This window comes from Pyxicephalus adspersus, chromosome 2 (genome assembly GCF_032062135.1).
Source record: "Pyxicephalus adspersus chromosome 2, UCB_Pads_2.0, whole genome shotgun sequence".
Taxonomy (NCBI): domain Eukaryota; kingdom Metazoa; phylum Chordata; class Amphibia; order Anura; family Pyxicephalidae; genus Pyxicephalus; species Pyxicephalus adspersus.
Window position 1 is genome coordinate 34,719,240 of NC_092859.1, and position 19,915 is coordinate 34,739,154.

The 19,915-nt window shown below is 38.6% G+C and overlaps 1 long non-coding RNA gene across 1 annotated transcript; it reads right to left on the reverse strand.

Annotated features, from left to right (window-relative positions):
- Nucleotides 1–6,462: 6,462 nt before the first annotated feature.
- On the reverse strand, nt 6,463–7,872 carry LOC140324994 (uncharacterized). The gene is made up of 2 exons (XR_011919614.1): nt 7,494–7,872; nt 6,463–6,922 (listed from the first exon to the last, which is right to left on the reverse strand). It is a non-coding gene; the product is annotated as an uncharacterized lncRNA (long non-coding RNA).
- Between the last annotated feature and the right edge of the window lie 12,043 nt (nt 7,873–19,915).

A 19,915-nucleotide genomic window follows, 5' to 3' on the forward strand; every position in this document is an offset into this window, starting at 1 on the left:
TTTATTTTAGCTATTTACCTCTAGTAGCAGACTTGCCACAATTGAACAGTATTTTCAAAGTAACTGCAGCCTGGTTATGGTGACAGGTACTCCAAGCCGAGCTGCTCTGAAACTATCTTGTTACAGTTTATAAAATATATAATTTCCTCTCATGCTGCACATGGCAGATTATATGATTTTATATAAGTGCGGTCTTTTTCAAATACTTAATTATTTCTGCATCTCTTTCATTCCCGTTGGAGAGTTCGGGAAGATTAAGGGAGCAGCATGTAATGTTTATCTGACAGATGATGGTCTGCGTTCCATTTTCATCTTCTTCATCCCCGCCACTCATCGAAGCGCAATATAACTTAGATTGCAGTTTGTTTTTTTATGAGGACCACCTCCTAGGTCATTTCAGACTAAAACAGCTTAAATAAATATTACTTTTCCACTGGAGAATTTTACAAGACTCATCGGCCTAGCTGTTCCTCAAATAAAATAGGTTTTCTTTTATTCCATTGTTGGAATATGGCTTGTGTCAATAATTGTAAATAGATCTTTAAGTAGAAACAACAGGAATTAATGAAGAACCCTGGCTTGCTTTAAAACCTTTAAAGTAGTCAGCATTTATAGTCACAGGAAATTTCAAAGAATTCTAATTATAAATAGGGATTAATATAATTATAAATTATAATGTATATTTATAAATAGGGTTCAAGTTTGATCTTGTGAGTTTAAGTTCTGCTAATTGTTATTTCCCCAAACGGATGCTAAAATTTAGTGAAGTTAAGGATTGGCCAGGTAAACTAGCTTCAAGCTGATGTTCATTTTGCCAACTTTTATGGATAATAAGCAGTGGGCAGCGTTCCCATTGGTTGTCAGAATGGTCAATAAAACCTAATATATGTAGTGGGCAAGTTAATCATTGGCTGGGTGCTGGTTGTCAAAGTAATCTGGAGGCAGTATTTTTATTGCCAAGTGGTTATTTGTTTATGGTAAGTTATCAATTAATGCCCCTGATAGCCACAAGTCAATGGGAACTTTGCCAACTGTGAGCTGTAAAACAACTGATTGCCAATCATTAACTGCCATCAAAAACCTTTTGATAGGAAGGACCAGAAATGGAGACAGAGTGTTGCAATCTTATACCAGTCAGTGCCAAAACAACACCCCTATAGCATTATCATCATCAAAGCTTAGTAATTAGTAATTTTGAAATTGCATAAACAGGTTAAGTTTAAGATTGTAGTGATTGAGTCAACATATATGGTAAAGGGAAAGTAATATTTAATTTTAAATTGAGAATTTGAATGGAGAAGTGGTAACCCCTCCAGAAAATTCAAAGCTCCAAAGTAAGCAGAGCATAAAACATTGGTGCACAGGGGTGGCTGCTGAAGTGACCCAACCATTTATTCTGTACCCCAGAATCTACCTATAGGTGAAATAGAACACTCCTTCTGCCAGTGCAATGCAGGATATGATTTGGATTACTTTTGCATTGACTTGTATAAAGACATGAAATCAAAGCAGCACAATGTATGACAAGAGCAGCAAAACACAAGTTTTCTATGGCTCCTTGAGATTCATGTCAAAAATTGTGTTTTAGATCTTTTGCAAATGCTTTAAAAACTGATGACAAAAGCAAAAGCCAAATCCCCATATAAACTACACATAAATGTACACAGGCTTTGGGGATCAGCTAAGGCATTAGTCTACAAATTAGCTGTCAATTAACGTGTTTGGTAGGTTGTGATGAATGAATCAAGAGACCATGTTGGTGAAATTCTTGAGCTTTTGAGCTCCTTGTGGCTCACACCTGCCACAGCCTGCAGGGCATCCCACCCAAATGTTAGAATATATTTACATGATGGAGAGTAAAGCTTTGTACACATGCTAGGTAATTGTCGCCTGTGATGAACAACCATAATTGTCTAGCACATGTGCCATGGTCTCTAAAGGTTTAGGCATCCACCAAGGCCAATCGATATATGCACAAGCATGGACAACTGCTGTCATATCCTATGGAGGAGGATGCATTGCGGTGCATCCTGTTCACCATCTCACGGCCTTTCTCCATACTTTGTGTTCATTCTACTGTCACTGAACGTAATCACAAAACATTGTTTCCAGCTACATACATTTTATGTGTAAAAGCAACCTAAAGCATAGGTGGCTAACTCCTTTACAATGAAAACAGTTTTTTTTTTGCTTTTAGTTTCAATTGGAATGGAAATTAATTTTCACTGTCATAGCAGTGTCCATTCCGGTGTCCAATTCACACCAGGAAGAAGAAGGAAGACTAGACAGCACAGGATCGATTGGACTAGGACTGTGGAGGGATCGATGGCTTTTCACCTATAAAAGTTTGTATCATCTTTTTCAATGACAGTTTCACTTCAAAAAGTTATGAGCTCCAATGTCAGGAGCACCCAAAACTTTGAGATAGGCAGCAAAGGGACTACAGCTTTTTTGGTGTTTGGAGTACACAAGAGTTATAACAAACCAAGGCTTCACCCTTAGATAAAATAGTAAAAGGTTGTGTACACCTGTGCATACCTAAACTTCAAATATTAGTCTGGTTAGATAGGTTTTAATAATCCCTGCATCTGAAAGGGTTGAAGCATACGTAAACCCTAACAATGGGCCTGATATATTAAAGCTCTCCAAGGCTGGAGAGGATACACTTTCATCAGTGAAGCTGGGAGATCCAGAAAACCTGGAATAGATCTGGTCCAGGATTTAAAATATTTGCTGACTAATAGCAAATTATTTTAAAGAAATCTGTTCCAGGTTTGCTGGATCACCCAGCTTCACTGAAAGTGAAGTGAAATGAAAGTGTATCATCTCCAGCCTTGCAGAGCTTTAATAAATCAAGTCCAATGCACCCACCTCCTAGGGTTCTGTGAATCTAAACAATGTCATCAACCCTGCCCTGCAAACTACAGGACCGAACCAGGAGGAAGAGGTGTTCTAAATTCTAAAAGGCTTCCTATTCTATGTTGAGCACACTGCTCCTCAATAGGTAAAGAACAGTGGCTGAGTGTTGTCTTTCTAGGGCACAAAGTGTTCTGCTTGATCACCAGGTGTGAAAAGAAGTAAAAAAAGGAAACAAATGGGGCCACCATAACTAGGAATATATTACACTTTTGGCTTTGAGTTTAGATACATTTGAAACTGGCAAAAATAAGAACATGATGAAATGCTTAGTGCTTTGATGTATTGGAACAACGGCTAACAAACACTCTTGTTAAAGTTTCAGTTGCAGGCTTGTTATACACAAGTGATATATCACTTTCAACAACAAGGTTGTGTTGTAAAAACAAAGAATTAAGACTTCACACAATTACACTTCTTCAGAATCTCTTGAATGGCTGGGTGCATGACTTGCATGATCTCAGAGCGGCATGTCTCTGCTTGTAGTACACAAGAAAACAGCAGATGTTCCTGAGGGTTACAGTCCTGTTCATCCTGATAGAACAATGTTTTAGTCTGGGAATCGAATCATTTTATTTTACCTCTTTACTGCTTTTATGTATTAAGTAATCAAAGTACCTCCACAATCTATAGGTGTGATGTCATTACCAGAATCCAAGAAACCAAATCCACAACCGTGCATACACATTAGTTCAATGTGTCATAATACTTCTTGTTCTAATAAGAGATAATAGCTGCAGGCGGTAATAACATGTACATTTTTGCCTGCTCATTATGATTAAGCTTTTTAACTGTATGATGACACTTCTCAAACACAGATACATAGACACAATAAAACATATAACCACAAAGCCAGTTTATCTTGAAATATTCATCCTGAGATTTTTCCATGCAATACTTGTTACTGACACTAGATGTCCTCAGTCAAATGCCCAGAATCAATTGAACCAATTCCTTCGAGCCCAGGTTCGGACCTGCCCACAGCCCATGACTGGACAGTGAAAGCAGGAGAAGAATGGCAATGAGCTCATCTGTCACTTTACTTTCTCCTGCTATCAGCAATGTTGAACTGAATGTTTTCTTGTACTGCTTCCTCTCTTGCCCTAGTGTACAATGACTTAAAAAGACAGATATTTGGTAAATTCAGATACTTACACTGCCTGTGTTTATGATTACATAGTTATGTCTTTAATATATAACTAGAGTTTAGCTTTAGGATAGAATGGATTAGAACCTTTGTCTGGGAGGTTTTCCTTTGCTTCCTGTTCTGGTGACAACAGTTTTACAAGATGGGAAGTATAAAAAACTGTAACAAGGACACAGACAGTATAAACGTTTTGTGAAGGTAAGGCAAGATGGATTGCTTGTTTTGTTATGTGTAATAAAAGGTGCATAGAGATTGGTAGTCAGCTATAGTTTTTATGACCCTCAGGGGTGGTCCCTGTGGAATCAAAGAAAAAATATAATAAAGCTCCAATCCAATGGTAGCATTGCATACTAAGCTATATTTTTTTACAACGAGATGTGCTACTGAGTTTCGGGGCTGCAAGAGTCCCCCTTATTTAGTGGAAGATTTTGAACTAAGCTGAGGAATCAGTAAAACAAATAGGACTGTTCGCATTGGTTATTCCAGGTCAAGTTTAGTAGCCTGTCACCAAGCTTTACGGATATGTAACATAGTTCATAAAATATTGCTGTGGGCTATAGGTCTTAGAGGTGGAACAATGGTCAAAAAATGACCATCTAAGACCAACACTTTTGGCCAATGCCAAAAGTTACCAGTCCAGGCCTTTTAGTAGCATCTGGAAAAACTAAGACCCCTGTGGCCAGTCCATCGTATGCCAGTATTCACAGCCTTCTACATACACACACATGCACCTAAACAAATACACATATGTACATAAGAGCTGAGAGGTATAGTAAACCAGTTGGCAGCCATATTGTTTCCTAACTGTGAATCTAAAGCCAGCTTTGAAAAGTCTCAACTTTTTACAGCAAATAATTGCTTACTTTTAATGTATTTGCATTTTAATGCAACATATGGTGAGATAAAACACTGGAAGTGGCATCATCTAGTTCAATATTAATTTTACAGCCATAAAACGAATGAATATAAGCCCTTTCATGGCGTTCGGAGAGCCTCTCTTCTGAAAGATTAAAGACCGCATTTTATTACTTTTTTCATCACTAAATATTTACTTTACTGGTAGAGTGTGAAATAGGGCGAAAATCTCCTCTTGGAAAGGCAGAAAATTTAATATGACAAGTTATTTAAATAAAGGTGCAGATGGAACATTTTGTTTCCTTGTGCAGTATTTTTAGACTTCACATATGAATACATGTATATTTATGCCAGCTGTTTCTATCCCCACCATTGTAAAGAAAGCTTAAAAAGCTGCTGGAATGTAACCAAGAACTATCTGCTGCTAGGGCTGCTTTTCTGTTCATTTTAATGCTTGAATTCCTGTTTTGTTTTCTGTTTTGTAATGCATTTTTAGTTTTATGAGAGTCAACACCTAGAGGGTCAGAGATGATGACCTCCATATTCCCAGCACTATGTGATCTGATGGGACAAGATCACACCCAAGGCAAATCATGGGGTAAGTGATGGGTAGCATCTTGGCTTAGAAGTTAGCACTACTGAATAGAAGTACTGGGGATCTGGGTTGAAGCACAATTCCATAAAATAATTACGCAGAACAAAATATGAAAAAAAACTTACCTTATGTTCAGTGATGTTCCATGTAGTCTCACCAGTCTGTCTCACCATGTAGTCTCACCAGAGGGCCTCTCCCTGGGTTGAATAGATGACACCCGGCCTTATTTACCTACCTGATTCAAATTTAGCTTTTAGCATTGCCCACTAGGATTGCCTGGGGAAGATGAAAATTACTAATGGTGTCACAAAACTAATCTAAACACCCAGAAAAAAATGTAATTGCATCATTGTTTCAAAAAAGAAAGGGGAAATGGGACATTGGGGACTCCAAAGGGGTAAGGCAAGATTGGGGTCCTAGGGTGGTGGGTTAGGTTGTGGGTTTGTATATATTATAATGATAGTGGGATGGAAAAAGGTCCTGAAACTCCAATGGTTAAAAACAATATATCTATTTATGACTATTGCAGTAGAGCAAGACTGATTAGTGTATATGCAATAATATTGACATCACTTATAAGACCATCATTCGTTTTCACGGGTCTCCAGCCATTTGTAGCACCATTAGTTTGTGTCCATGAACAGGCAGAACATAGTGGATGGGTGATTTACATCTCCATGTGCCGGCTCTCCTTCGATTTGTTGGTGTTACGCACACTGGAGCATAACAAGCCATGGCTCTCCTCTATAACATCTGGAAGCAGCTACATCTGCAGCAGGAAATTCCCTGCTAATACAGTACATATGTTTAATGTAAAGTGTGGAAATGGACATTGCAGGTATTGTACGTTGGGGACTGTTCTTCTGTTTTATGGCAATTAATGTAATTCAGTTGAAATAGAGCATTGCAATTTTTGCACTAGAGGTAAAGAGAACCCGTCTTCAACAAGTCTTATTCAAGTATCTTTTTATTAAAGCAGAACTCCTGCCATAAAACCAGGAAAAAAACGAATTGCTCATTAATAGAAATAACACGGAAATCATCTTTTGCTGAAATATTTAAATTAAATTCATATAATTCACTGGATTCACTGGCAGTATTTTTTCTGCAGCTCATTGTCATATGTCCATCATTATTGAATCCATTTAACAGGAGCAAAAGTCATTCTGAAGCAACACAATGATGTGCTCATCCCTTTGTCACCCTGATTTCTCCATTTCTTCCATTAGCATGCTTCATTGGCTTCATTCAGGCTCCTTGCTTCTTTTGCTCATACTCGTGCCTGGCTTGGCTTCAATTAGTTTGTCTTGGGATAACTCTTGAAGCTGATTGTCAGAGGAAAGGGGTTTGACAACTGCTATCCTGTCAATTGCCTGTAAATCATGCTGATAACATAAGCTGTCTTCCAGCTCCAGAGTACCATATACAAGAGAAACATAAGAGTGATAGGTCAGTCATTAGGAACAAGCTCTGTCCCATGAAAAAAAGGGAAAATTCTCATTCTCAGTCTCATTCTCCACCTTAGTGGAAACACTGGTTATTTAATTTGGAAAGCAAAAGAAAAGGTAAATGTTCTGCTGGGGAGGGAACAAGAAAATAACCTGTTGCTTTTCCCTGCATTAGTAAAATATGCAGAATAAGTTTACTGAGCTGCATACTTGTTCTGGGTCAGCAGCCGAGAAAGCGCTGATGCCAGACTGGCAGGTGATGAGATCAGAATATGTTTTCAGGTGGCAGAACAAAAAGGTAAGGAATACATACATAAATAAAACGTTTTGGCTAGGGGTACAACTTAAACTATTATTTTTACTGCACCTGCACTTAAGGTGTGTCATTAATGGTAACACAATGGGAAGAATTTAGTTAGGTTTTATCATCGGAATCAATAGTGGATTAGTAACAAGATCAATAACAAAAGTGCTGAGATCTTAAAGAGGAACTAAACTCAAAAGTCCCCCAAAAGAAAAAAAATTCACTTACCTTTTATCCCGCAGCGGAGTTGATCGGTCCGGAGGTCTCTTCCATCGGGTCCTTCGTCGTCCTGGCATCTGTCTTCATGCCGGCTCTCCGGGCATGGCCACCTTCACCTCTTCTTTCTGGTTCTTCTTCCTACGTCACCCGAGCCAGGCGCAAGACTAGTTGACATAGATGGGAAAAAAATACCTGCCGATCTCACTGTGCATGTGTGAGATCGGCAATTTTTTTCCCTTTTCACAAAAAGGCTCCTTCTGCACATGTCCCAGATGCTCGGGCATGCACAGAACGAGCACCCAAGAGCCTCCTCGGATGCGTGACGTAGGTATCCCAGGAGGCTTTGCGCTCCCATTCATAGAATTAGAGGCGGAGCTGCACCCTTTTTAAAAAAAAATGGGTGTTGCAGTGAAAAATAAAGCAAACAAACAGAATTTTTACTTTACATAAAAGAGATGTCTACCATTTTATATAAAGTGAAAATTGTGAGTTTAGGTATGCTTTAACTTACTCTTAGATTGTAAGCTCTTCAGGGCAGGCTCCTCTCCTCCTCCTGTGTCAGTGTCTGTATCTGTCTGTCATTTGGATCCCCTATTTAATGATCAGCCCTGCTTATGATCAGTTAATCACTCCTTAGATTTAGATGTTACTCCTAAAATTTTGCATTTTTTTGTTAATTTATGACACAAATAAATAAAGCATATTGATTTTGAAGCTGCCAACAGAATCCAACAGAAAAGTCAAAGCATTAACAGTTTTTATGTTTTGTTCCTTCTGTAACATATTTTTATTTTTATCCTGTCAGTAAGTATGGTATTTTTCATCTTCCTATAACAGGGCCAAACTAATGTAGCATTTAGACAGCTGAAACAAACCATTTAACACTGACAGGGGTGCTGACAATGGTCAGCTCTTATTTATTCAGTTGAAAGCTTTATCCCAAATTTAAAAAACACAAGTTGCTTAAAGTTATACCTTAAATTATACTTTATTTGTTATTCACTTATGTAAAGTCTATCTGAGTCTACTAATCCATCTAACAGTCCCCCTCTTTACTGATCTCACTGTCTGAGGGTGGCTGCATTCCTGCTCCATAAATATCATACAGTCAGTGTTGCCACCCTGGGACAGGAAGTTTATTGCTGTCCAAATTATCAGGTGAAAAAAAAAGAAAAAGAAGCACTGAAAAAAGAAAGGAATGCAGCCACCACATCCCAGGACTGGTGAGCCACAATATAAAATTTTTGTGGTTGGGTTTAGATATACTTTAAGTGAATATGTGAGCACACACCAAGTTTTCTTCTTTTTATGCATTAAAGTCCTGCACTGTTGCATGTTAATATTGTAAATACATTTGCAAGCAAATACTTTCAAATACCATTTTTATACGTGAACATGTTGCTTGATGACTTCACATGGCAGTATTGTATGCTGAAATAGCTGAATAACATCTACAATCACCAACAATAGTGCCCTCACACAGATATTTTACAGAGGACGAGAGGGGCATCTCAGAGTGTTCATTACTGGGGGCACTGGTGCTTATTGGACTACGCAATTATATTAGGACAACCAGCACTCTATGGCAGAGTTGTTGATTTTTGTGTGAATTTATTTGGATGCCAGTAGAGAAAGGAGAACATTCACCCAAATCAATTTGTGCTTGAGTGGTGTAAAATTCATATGTTTATTGGAACCTACACAACTCTGGCCAAAACTTTTTAAGGGAATTTTGATGATCTCAGACTGATTTTCGCAACCATTCTCTTTCATTTTCCCTGTGACAGGTCTCTGTATATACACAAAGTTTGCCCAATTCTTTGTCCATCCTAAGTTTATAGACAGCTTCACAGCTATAGGAATAATACCAAGAGTTTGTGATATAGGGATACAAGGAACCCAATCATGAGCTGACTAATACAAAAAACCAAAGAGCAGTGGTACTATTAAACATACAGGTTTTCTCTGCTCAGTTTGCACTGAATTTATAGCAATGGATGGGCATTTCTGGAACATTCAGGTTCAGGAAAGGTCTGTGTTTTTTGGCTCAATGATGCGGCTTACTTCAGACAGGTATATGTATATACAGACAGTTCCAAACAGCCTTTTGTTTGCTTTTAAAATAAAGCCTTTAGACATCTCTATTTCCAATTCATGTGAATCACGTAAACACCAAAAGCCACAAGATTCATCCAGACGCAAGCCTGGCGTTCGCTGCGGGCCGCAGGGATCGACCTTTGTCCTCGTTGCACCTTTTCAGTACTTTGATGTACTCTAATGATTTTTAAACATACAAATGTCTTTCTTTCCGACAGAGGATTATGTTACAGATCATTCACAGCCTCACCCCATCCAGAAACAGCTGTATGCTGCATTATGACATCTTTTTATACAACATGCTGATGAGTAGAATAGAGGAAAGTCAAACACTGCTAACACATTACAAAGGAAAACTAGACTCTGGATATCCTTTGTTTTTTATTGTAACCTGGAAAGTCATTTTAATGTGCCTTTCCCATACTCATTTCCTTACTTTCTTACATTTTATTCTCTTTCTTTAGTGTTCATCTATATGTCAGTACACAGCTGCTGAGAAAAGCTCATTTAGGCTGGCAATAGACAGACACCTTTCACGCTTTCCTTTCACCCTTTCTGTAGATCCATTGCAAAGGAAACAATCCTGCTCATCAGGGGATTTTTAAACAGGTCAGAAAATCTGTCTTTGCAATATAAAGCGTCTCAGCTCTACTTTTCTGGTACAGAGTGTCTAAATAGAGGTAAACCTGATGCTATCAGTAATAAGCATGCACAAAAGTGTGCCAGATGATGCTAAGGGATTGGGCTACTTATCTAGGAGGAAGGAAAGGAGTACCATTTTAAGGTATTTCCAATCAATACATAGCAATATATAGTGCTTCCCATTTTTATACAAGTAAAACATATTGGTTATTTTTATTCAGGTAAATATGAAGAATTACTTGTAAAATATTCATATTTACTTTTTGCAGCAAACGAGGATTAATTTACCATTTCTACATCAGAGAAGAGAGCTTGTTTACTGTTGTGTGGTTCACTAGCCACACTAGTAGGAAATGTATAGTAGACAAGAATACCAACAGAAAAACAGAATACCAGACAAAAACCTTGCAAACACATTATTGGCCTTCTAGATCTTGAACCTACAGTAGATGCTGTACTTTCTTACTAGAGCAACCACACACTAGATATAAAACCATTCTGTTTTACATTTTTTTGTGATAAAATAACTTTAAACAAATATTAAGCAATGTCATTTTATGAATGTATAAACTTAGGAAAGAGGAAAATCACTTTAGTTTCCTAGGAAATTCAGTTAAAGTTGCATTTATTTTATTTGTTAATTGACTGGACTGATGCTCTAACAGAGAGTGAAGTGGTCTGGTTCTCTGACACAGGACAGTTTTCTACTATGTAAACACATAATAATATTAATAATAATATTGTTAAAAATAAATATTACTATATTCTTTACACACTGTGCTTTAAAAAATTTTTTCATTGAGGAATTTCTGGCAAAAAGTCAGGATTCTTGGACATGGGATTTTGTGCTCTAGGAACAGCTATTGTGAAATTAAAAAGGGGTAAAAGCTTTTCCTGAATGTGGTAGGGCAATGATTGGAGGCAGCCACCTTGACACCTCAAGGTTTCCCTAGGAGGAGGAAAAAATAGTGGAAAAGGTTTCACATAGTTATGCAACTTATGGCTTGATACCCAGTGGCTAAGGATCTAAGGAACGCAACCATACCAAAAGTTTGTAGGTAACTTGCAACTAGAAACACAGCAGTAGATGTCAACTCCATTGTATTGTATTTAGAAATAGAAAAATGGAACAAAAGTGTTGTTGGACACATCTAAGTTCCCCCAATGGTTGATGTAAAGTCAGCTCAAAGAAGAAGCACAAGATATCGTACATAGCTACTGTATGTCATTTATATCTTGTTACCCAAAACCATTAGGGAGCGCTATCACACCAGGGGTTTGTAGGCAACTGGCATCTAGTAACACAACAGAAGGAAGAAATTTCATTGTGTAGAATAGGAATCTGAACAGGTGAGGGTGCAGTGCATTCTGAATCAGTCATGTGTCAGTTGTGAACTGTTGACATGTCCATTTCCATTACCAACAGGAACAGAAGCCATCTGCTGTTTACTGAATGTCTTAATGCATGTGGTGTGAAGAGACACATGTAACAGCAGTTTGTAGAATCAACCATACTGTTAATGCTAAGGAAAAAATAATTCTGCTATGTCAGCTTTTCTATTAAGTCAAATGCATAAGCAATGTATGGTGTAGGAAAATGTATTGATGAAAGTGCAAGCATGAGCAATGTAAGGCCAAATGTCCGTGCCTGTTTAGATATAAGTTACCATTGTATTTCCTCATGCTTTACCTTTAGAAGAAACCCCCGAAGAGGGCTAGCTATGCCATCTTAGCACATGGCTGCCCTCCAACAATATAGGTGCTCAAAGTCCACAGGGACTTACAAATGGCAAGAAGCCACTAGCCTGGACAGAGCACCAGAGGAAGTAACCCAGTGGGAGGTCAAACAGACCACAGGTTAGTAACCAGGAGATCCTAAACCAGACAGCCAATTCAGAGAGCGCAAGTTGAGGAACAGAGTTGAAGGTCATACACAGAGATCAGACAACTAAGCGAGAGATTCAAAGACTCAACAGACTAGTGATCAAGATCCCCAAATAGTAATGCATCCCAAGTAATACAAAACATCAACAACAATAGTGAGAAAAATGGGATTTTCAAGGTACAAAGTCAAATGTATATTGTCAAGTGTATAACAAAGCATTTTTTATTCAAAAATTTAAAACACCAGAACCATTGTTTGTTGAACCTTTTATAAACATATCATATATATAAAATACCATGGCATATACCATAAAAAAACAACAGGAAGTCATCTTGTTGGGAGCAACTTTTCCCTGGGTAGTATGGACTCCTTGGATCCCCTGTGCCCAGTATGTTTGTCAGTTTTGTCTTTTATTGGTGGCATCCTCATAATCCCCTTTCTGTGTCTATTTTTCTGATGCATTATATTTGCTCACAAGACCTTAGGAAGAATAAGGAAATGCATTGAGAGGTAAACCCAATATATCTTGCTATCATAATATCTTTTATGTATGTGTCTAATAAGTGCTTTGTTTTATTGTACATGTGAATTTGTACATTGAAAGTCCCATGTTTTCACCTTTGATGTTTTGGGGAAAGGTCCAAGAGTTTAGGGGATCTCAGAGCAGAAAAAGGTCAGATGGAAGCAGGATCAGCAAAATCATACCACCAGCAGCTAAGAAACCTAAAGCTATAATAAGCAAAGTGATCTGAAAAAGGGGTAGGTACGTAAAACCTTGAGCCAAAACAGATTAAAAGGGCACGGCCAGGATAGGAATTAATTGCAGCTATAAGACAAAATGTTAAGAGGGTGCAGATTCCCTAGATTACATGCCCACCACCATGTCTGACAGGCAGTGCCACTGAAGATTCTATAGGACACACATGTAAAGAATGAGCCTGGTTTCATTCCTACTTACTTCCAAAATCTCTCTAAAGATGTGTTGGTCTGACCTTTAGGAAGGTTTTCGAGTCGAAGGTCCCAGATGACATCTATGAATCTATGGCAATGGACCCAAAGGGAAATGTCCACATCTGCAGAAATGGGTACCAAAAAAGATCTCCACTATTCTGCTGTCCAGTAAAGAAAAAAACTTGTGACCTGTGCCATCATTGATCATGGTTTCTAAAAAATAGTGTTTGAAAATTTGGAAATGTGTTTTATATAGTGGCTTTGATACAGTTCAAGCCTCTGTATTCACCAGCCAAAAAATTTAGAGGTGAACAACTAACAATTGAATCTATTGAAGAAAAGAAAAAACGAAACAAGCAAAGTGGTAAGATTTAACACGCACTGCCAGTGCTTCCTCCTCTGAAAAACTTACTGAGACGGGGATATTGCATTTTAAATACTGAATACTGTGATTAAACTGCAGGATATAATTTTCCTTGGAATAATATCATGTTTGTTCTTAGTATGGTAAATATGATAATACAGAAGAGCCCTGATCAACAAATTGTTCCTGCTATTAATAGACAGTAAACAGCATGGGGCTGTGAATACATGAATAGGATTTGCATTTTGCAGATTTATAAAGCTTGATGTGATTGTCTCCTGTGTGATCTTTAATCACCGTTGGATAATTGATATCAGTCATGGACAGATGAAGTGAAGATGTGACTGTCAGTTAGTAGAATATGGACAAATGCACACAGTATACAGCAGAGATTAGCCATAATGTAATAAATATGTATTAATTACCAACATATGGCAGTATTTATCAGGGGAAAATTTTCCTTTTGCTTACTTTCATTTCTCCAAATGTAAGATAAAGCTCGAAATCCGCTGTTTTTTATATATATATATATATATATATATATATATATATTTTTATATTTTAGGACCCCTTTTTTTCCTTTGTAGAGATACTCACTCTCTCTATGTCGTCTATTTACTGTTGTCACCATGAATTAGAGTGATAGAGAAACTAAAATTTTACAGTTGACACAGCTTGTCTATTAAGCAATTTTACCATGATTTTTGAGCTGGTTTCTTTCATCCTTGTTGTGTTTGTAGGACAGGAAGAGAAGAGCAATCTGTTTAATGGAACATATGGAGGTATTACGGGGCAGGATATGGCGGACTCCTTGCTGAATTTTACCTTTTAACTGATTTTAGTGGCCCCTTACTCCATCAGGAAGAGAGCTGCAGCAAAGTAACATTGGTGACGCCTTGAATGCACTAGGCAGCCATAGAAGCGATGTGAAACCTAGCAAGACAGATAACCTTGGAGAACCGTGTGAGCGTTTATGACAGCAGGGCTCTCCTGGTGCCCAAAGAATAGGACAAGATTCTGTAAAAGTTGTCAGGGATAAGAGATCAGCATTCCAGAGCAGCTCATATAAAGGAGGATCACTGGAAGGTCTTGGCTGAAATGACAAAGGTCGGCTGAAATGACAATCTAGCAGCTCCTCGGGGGCGTATTGGGACATGATCATACATATGTAGTAACAGGTACTCTTTTTCTGTTAGGGCAATTTCAGACTTGTGGTTGACCACAGTGTTGTATAACAATCTTAGCTGTGCTTTCAACCATTCCCATTCAGATTAAAGAGAGAGGTTGGGAACCATTTTGTCCATGCTTTTGCCTGCTGTTGCATTGCAGTGGGGTTGCAGCATGGTGCCTGAATATGACATGTTATTCTTGGTATTTGGTTGCAGAGTGGTTTGCCAATAGCAGCAGTTTGAAATGCACATGGAAGCAGCCAGCCATGCAGTGTCCCCCAAAATGTAAAAGAGTTTACGCTAAATTTGCCCTTTACCCCTTTGACTATTCTGGCATACGGGTGCTCTCAATCATATAGAAATCTGGGACATATAAACTCTTTCATCCGAGCCTAGTGTACGGAAGGTGCACTTCTGGCAATCACTGTATAGCGCTGCATATCACAAATCTCCCGTGTAATGCAGCCGCTATCCAAACATTTGTATTTACACTGAAACCCCTGGCTTATTTTAGTTTTTCTTTCCCATTTGAACCTGGCATTAACCGCCAACCCTCAAAAACGAAATATCCTATTTTTGTTATCCTTCTTCCTTGGCCAAGAATTTTTTTCTATGAAGCATTTGTGTATTTTGCTTGGAATGCATTTATCATGTAGTCTTTTTTTTCCTCTGAATATAATCAATGTGAAATATTCTCGGCCGGCTTGATAACAGGGAGCCGTAGGATATTTAGCAATTTTTACACAGCTGCAAAGTTTCAAGATTTGACAGGTTTGGCTGTTGTGGGGAAGGAAAAAAACACTTTCAAGTGAGTGATGGAAGTTATTAGCGGAAAAGATGGAGGCACTGCGGTAAGGATAAGGGTGTCATTGTACGGTAATAATCCGGTATTCTTGTCCTTACTGCAGTGCTGCAATGTCCTTATTCTTATAAACGTCACGTTACCCCATTCTCCAAAAAAAAACCAAATGACTTACAGATAAACTTTAATCCAGTTCATCCAGGGGATTGGTAGTCATAGTTGTCACTTCAATAACCTGCAGGGACATTTAAAATTGAAATGTATGCTCACCCTGTTATCTTTGCTACTTGGAAAGCCTGTCAGAGACCTATATTTAAACTCAACCTATCGCCTGGACCTTCTCCCATGTATCCAATTATTGGAAACCCCTCCTTCCCACCTGGGTTGGAAGCTGGGAAATTCGGGGAGCTGCGTGAGAGAGGGCTCCTTAGAGCAGAACATTTTATCCACCAAGGGCAGTGGGTTTTGATAGAGGCACTGATAAATAGGTTTGGAGACTTTAACCTTGAATTTTGGAGGTCACTTCAGCTGTCCCACTTTCTGCGGTCCCTTCCCCCAGATTATTGCAATAACCGAGTGAAAACGAGCTTTGAGACGGTCTGTATGGGAAGTGGCCCTCTTAGACACTCCCTGTCTTACCTTTATGCTGTGCTTAACCAGACTCCAGAGAATTTTTCCCCCTCATATCTACGGGCATGGGAGGCTGAACTGGGGTATACTCTGGGACCAGAGCAAAAATGCAAGATCCTCTCTACAGTTCACCCGTCCTCTACGAGCAGCAAGTATCATGAACTGAGTTTTAAGATCCTCTCTCGGTGGTATAGGACCCCAGAGCGGCTACATAGTTTTTTCCCTGAAGTCTCAGACAGATGTTGGCGGTGTAATCAGGAAAAGGGCACCATGTTGCACATTTTTTGGTCCTGCCCATTACTGGGCCCCTACTGGGAACAGGTGAGAGCACTCATGCAGAAGGTTACCACTCACAATGTCCCAAGGGATCCTGGGTTTTTCCTTTTGCACCATAACACTATTCCGGATAAGCGCTACAGGAAGTCTATTCTCAGACATCTTATAGTGGCAGCGACCGCCTGTATTCCTATGTTGTGGAAGACAGCGTCGGTTCCCACTGTGGGCATGTGGCTTCACAGGGTTAATGATATAATGCCCATGGAGGACCTGACTGCGAGCTTAAGGGGTACGCAAGAGAAATTTAATGTGATGTGGGGTAGCTGGATTTACTACCGAGACACCCGGGAGTTCAAGCGCCACCTGGATCCGAGCTTCTCAGGCTGAAGAGAGAGGGGTTGGGTGTTTTTTGTGACGTATTTATATATTTGTTTTCCTCGCACCTTATTTTTTCTCTCCCCTTTGTATTTCGGTTGTCCAATGATGATGCTGTGTCTGTAACTGCACCACAAGTAATCTCTTTGTTTTTGATATTATGTGGAATGTGTAACACAATGGTCTTTGTTTCCCTTAGTTACCCTTACCCTGTTCTGTATTGCAATATGACTGTATTGTCCCTGCCTATGTTGTTTGTTGTGTTTTTTGTTTTTTTCAAAATAAAAATAAAGAATGTTAAAAAAAAAAAAAATTGAAATGTATGTAAACTGAAGAACAAAAAATGATATGTTTTGCAGCCTACCAGTCCTTAAATGTGACGACTACATGTGTTTTCTTAAATTGGGCTTGGGCTAAGGTAAATGCGGTGGTTACTGCATGTTTTTCAGGGCCCATGTTTGCCTGTTTTGTGGAGTCCATGCCTCTAGGAGAATGACTCTAGGAGTCCTTTTACCCAACCCAAACACCAGCACCAGAGAAGTAAAGAGAGCTGATTGGCTAAATCAGTGATGCCAAAAATTAGGCCCATGTTCTCTAGTGAAGGAACAATTGTGTGGCTCAGGAGAAGGATGGAGCCCGAGGAGAGAGTGGTGAGCAACAGTGGGTTGGGGAGCCATGAGGAGGGTGAGGCTGGGGAGCACAGGGGATAAAAGCAGAAGGAAGAAGTGCATAGTGTTATAGTTAGGGGTTCTTGTTGGCTGCAACACTTACTGGAGCGACTGTATGGTCCACTTACATGAGTATGGAATATTACCAATCCACTTGAACCTTCTGACCACATTCACTGTTAACCGCACTCATTATCACAGCAGAACGCTTTGCATTACTTTTTAATTAATAAACTCACCCTGCATATTGCAGCCATCACTGGAGTGCACATAGACAGAAAGCTTCTGCAAAGAAGATGGAGAGGATCAGCATCACTGAAATGCAACAAAGGCTAAAAAGAAATGTGGTAAGTATTATTTGCAAGAGACGTGACATTTAAATATCAAATTAGGAAAGGTTGTCCAATTATATATTGTGCAGGAAGGCTTTGGAACTCTAAACTCTGGTCATCTAGTATCACAAATGTGGCTTGTTAGTGAACTGAATTTTCCAGTGAATTTCAGCACATAGAAAATTGGCTGGGTTTTCTGAGTGTCCCGACTCATACAAATTCATTTCCTTACCCCAATCTTAATATAACCTATTGATAGTTTTATCTGAGCTTCTGATGCTGGATACATTGTTAATATGTAACATGAGCTGATCTCCAAAAACTAACAAACAGAATCATTTGTTGATCCGCGTCCACCCTCATCTGGGATCACCAAGAGCCAAAAAAGGTCACACTGTATATGTAGACAGCTGTGACTAACTAGAGAAAAAGTAGCCACACAAACTTCCTGGTTTTTAAAAAATGTCTCCATCTGTATTATTCTCAAGGATTCAGATCCCATAGTGGCTGATCCTTTGCAGCCTCTTTGTAGCTGCATCATGTCTGTATGTATTTCACTAACAATTGCATGTCATTTCTCAGGCAGGTTTCCTAATAGGAACAAAGGAGCATTGAATGTACGGTGGCCATTTGTTGTCTCCACTCTTAAGGCTGGGTACACACATGCAATAATTGTCATTGGAAAGGATCTTTCACATTGGAAAGACTGCACGATGCACAATGCATTATCAATATTAAACTGTATTTATAAAACACCAACATATTATGCAGCAATGTGCCACATACACTCAAATGATGTGTGATAAAGGAGAAAGATAAAGGTGCGTCCCTGGGGTACACATACAGAATTTAATCTATTGCTCTCTAAAACCCATCAGACATTTATACAGTCTATGAAAATTTACAGACCCGATTTATATGGGGCCTTTTCATTCTACACACAATATTGATCACATTTGGCTGATTGAATTCAAATATTCATAAATAAATGATAGAGAATTTGAATCGACTGCTTGATCGAATGCAAGAATCAACTTTTATAAGACTTAATATTGGACATGACAGACATTTAGATCTCTATTGATGGCTGCTCACCTCCGGTTAATGGAGTGTCGCTTTTGTTTCCCCAATATAAACAGTATCACCCTCGCCCCTGTTCATAAACAGAAGCATTCTGCAGAGCTAAACATTTGTGTTTATAGACTGGATTTAAATGGGTTTCCTAAAGCTTCTTAAAAATATTAGATTTCTGTTACTGGAAACAATCTTTACACAATGCATTATTAAAATTAAACTGTATTTATAAAGCACCAACATATTATGCAGCGCTGTACATTAAATAGGGGTTGCAATTGACAGACAGATACAGACAATGACACAGGAGGAGGAAAGGACCCTGCCTAAAAAGAGCTTACAATCTAAGAATTAGTTAAACAAACTTAGCACATAATATTTCTTTGATTATCCAGTCTAATCAGCAAAATGTAATTAGTTACATTTAGCCCTGTTGGAAAAATTGTGTGAGTCATTATGGAATCTAAGAGTAATTTAGAGGATACGTAATGTGTGAGCAGCTGTATGCTGTAAGCTCTGGCAGACAAAAACATCAGCTGCGTCAGTATGGTCTGTGTGTTTCCAAATTGTAAAGCCAAAGCTGCTCAATGCAATAGCTGATAATGGTGTGAGAGCTCCCGTGGCACTAATGGTATGCCATTCATAAAGTTGGATTCACTTTTATTTAGGCTTCACTTCTGCTAGCCATTATATCAGGGTTTCTGAACATGGGTTCCTCCAGAGGTTTCTATGCTATTTACTTGAGCAATGAATAATTTGTGCCTCCTAGGTCAGTTTAGGTGACACTAATGATCTCTTTTGGTTATCTGTAAGGGTGCCAGCATTATAGGAGCCATGCACTTCACTGACTGCCACACTAATCTACTGTAATTTGTGTTTATAGTAATTATAGTAGGAATTATGTGAAAACCTGAAAATATTTCAAGTGTCCCCCCATGGTAAAAAGGTTGAGAAATACTGCATTAAATTTACTTTAGTTTGTATGATGTATAATTTGAGTTGTCTGATATAAATATATACTACTAATTGCAAATAATAGATCATAGTGTCACATACCCTCAACTGATGTGTGATAAAGGTGAAAGATAAAGGTGTGTCCCTAGAGTACACATACAGAACTTAATCAAGTGCTCCCAAAAGCTTCTTAAAATGTTAAATTTCTGTTG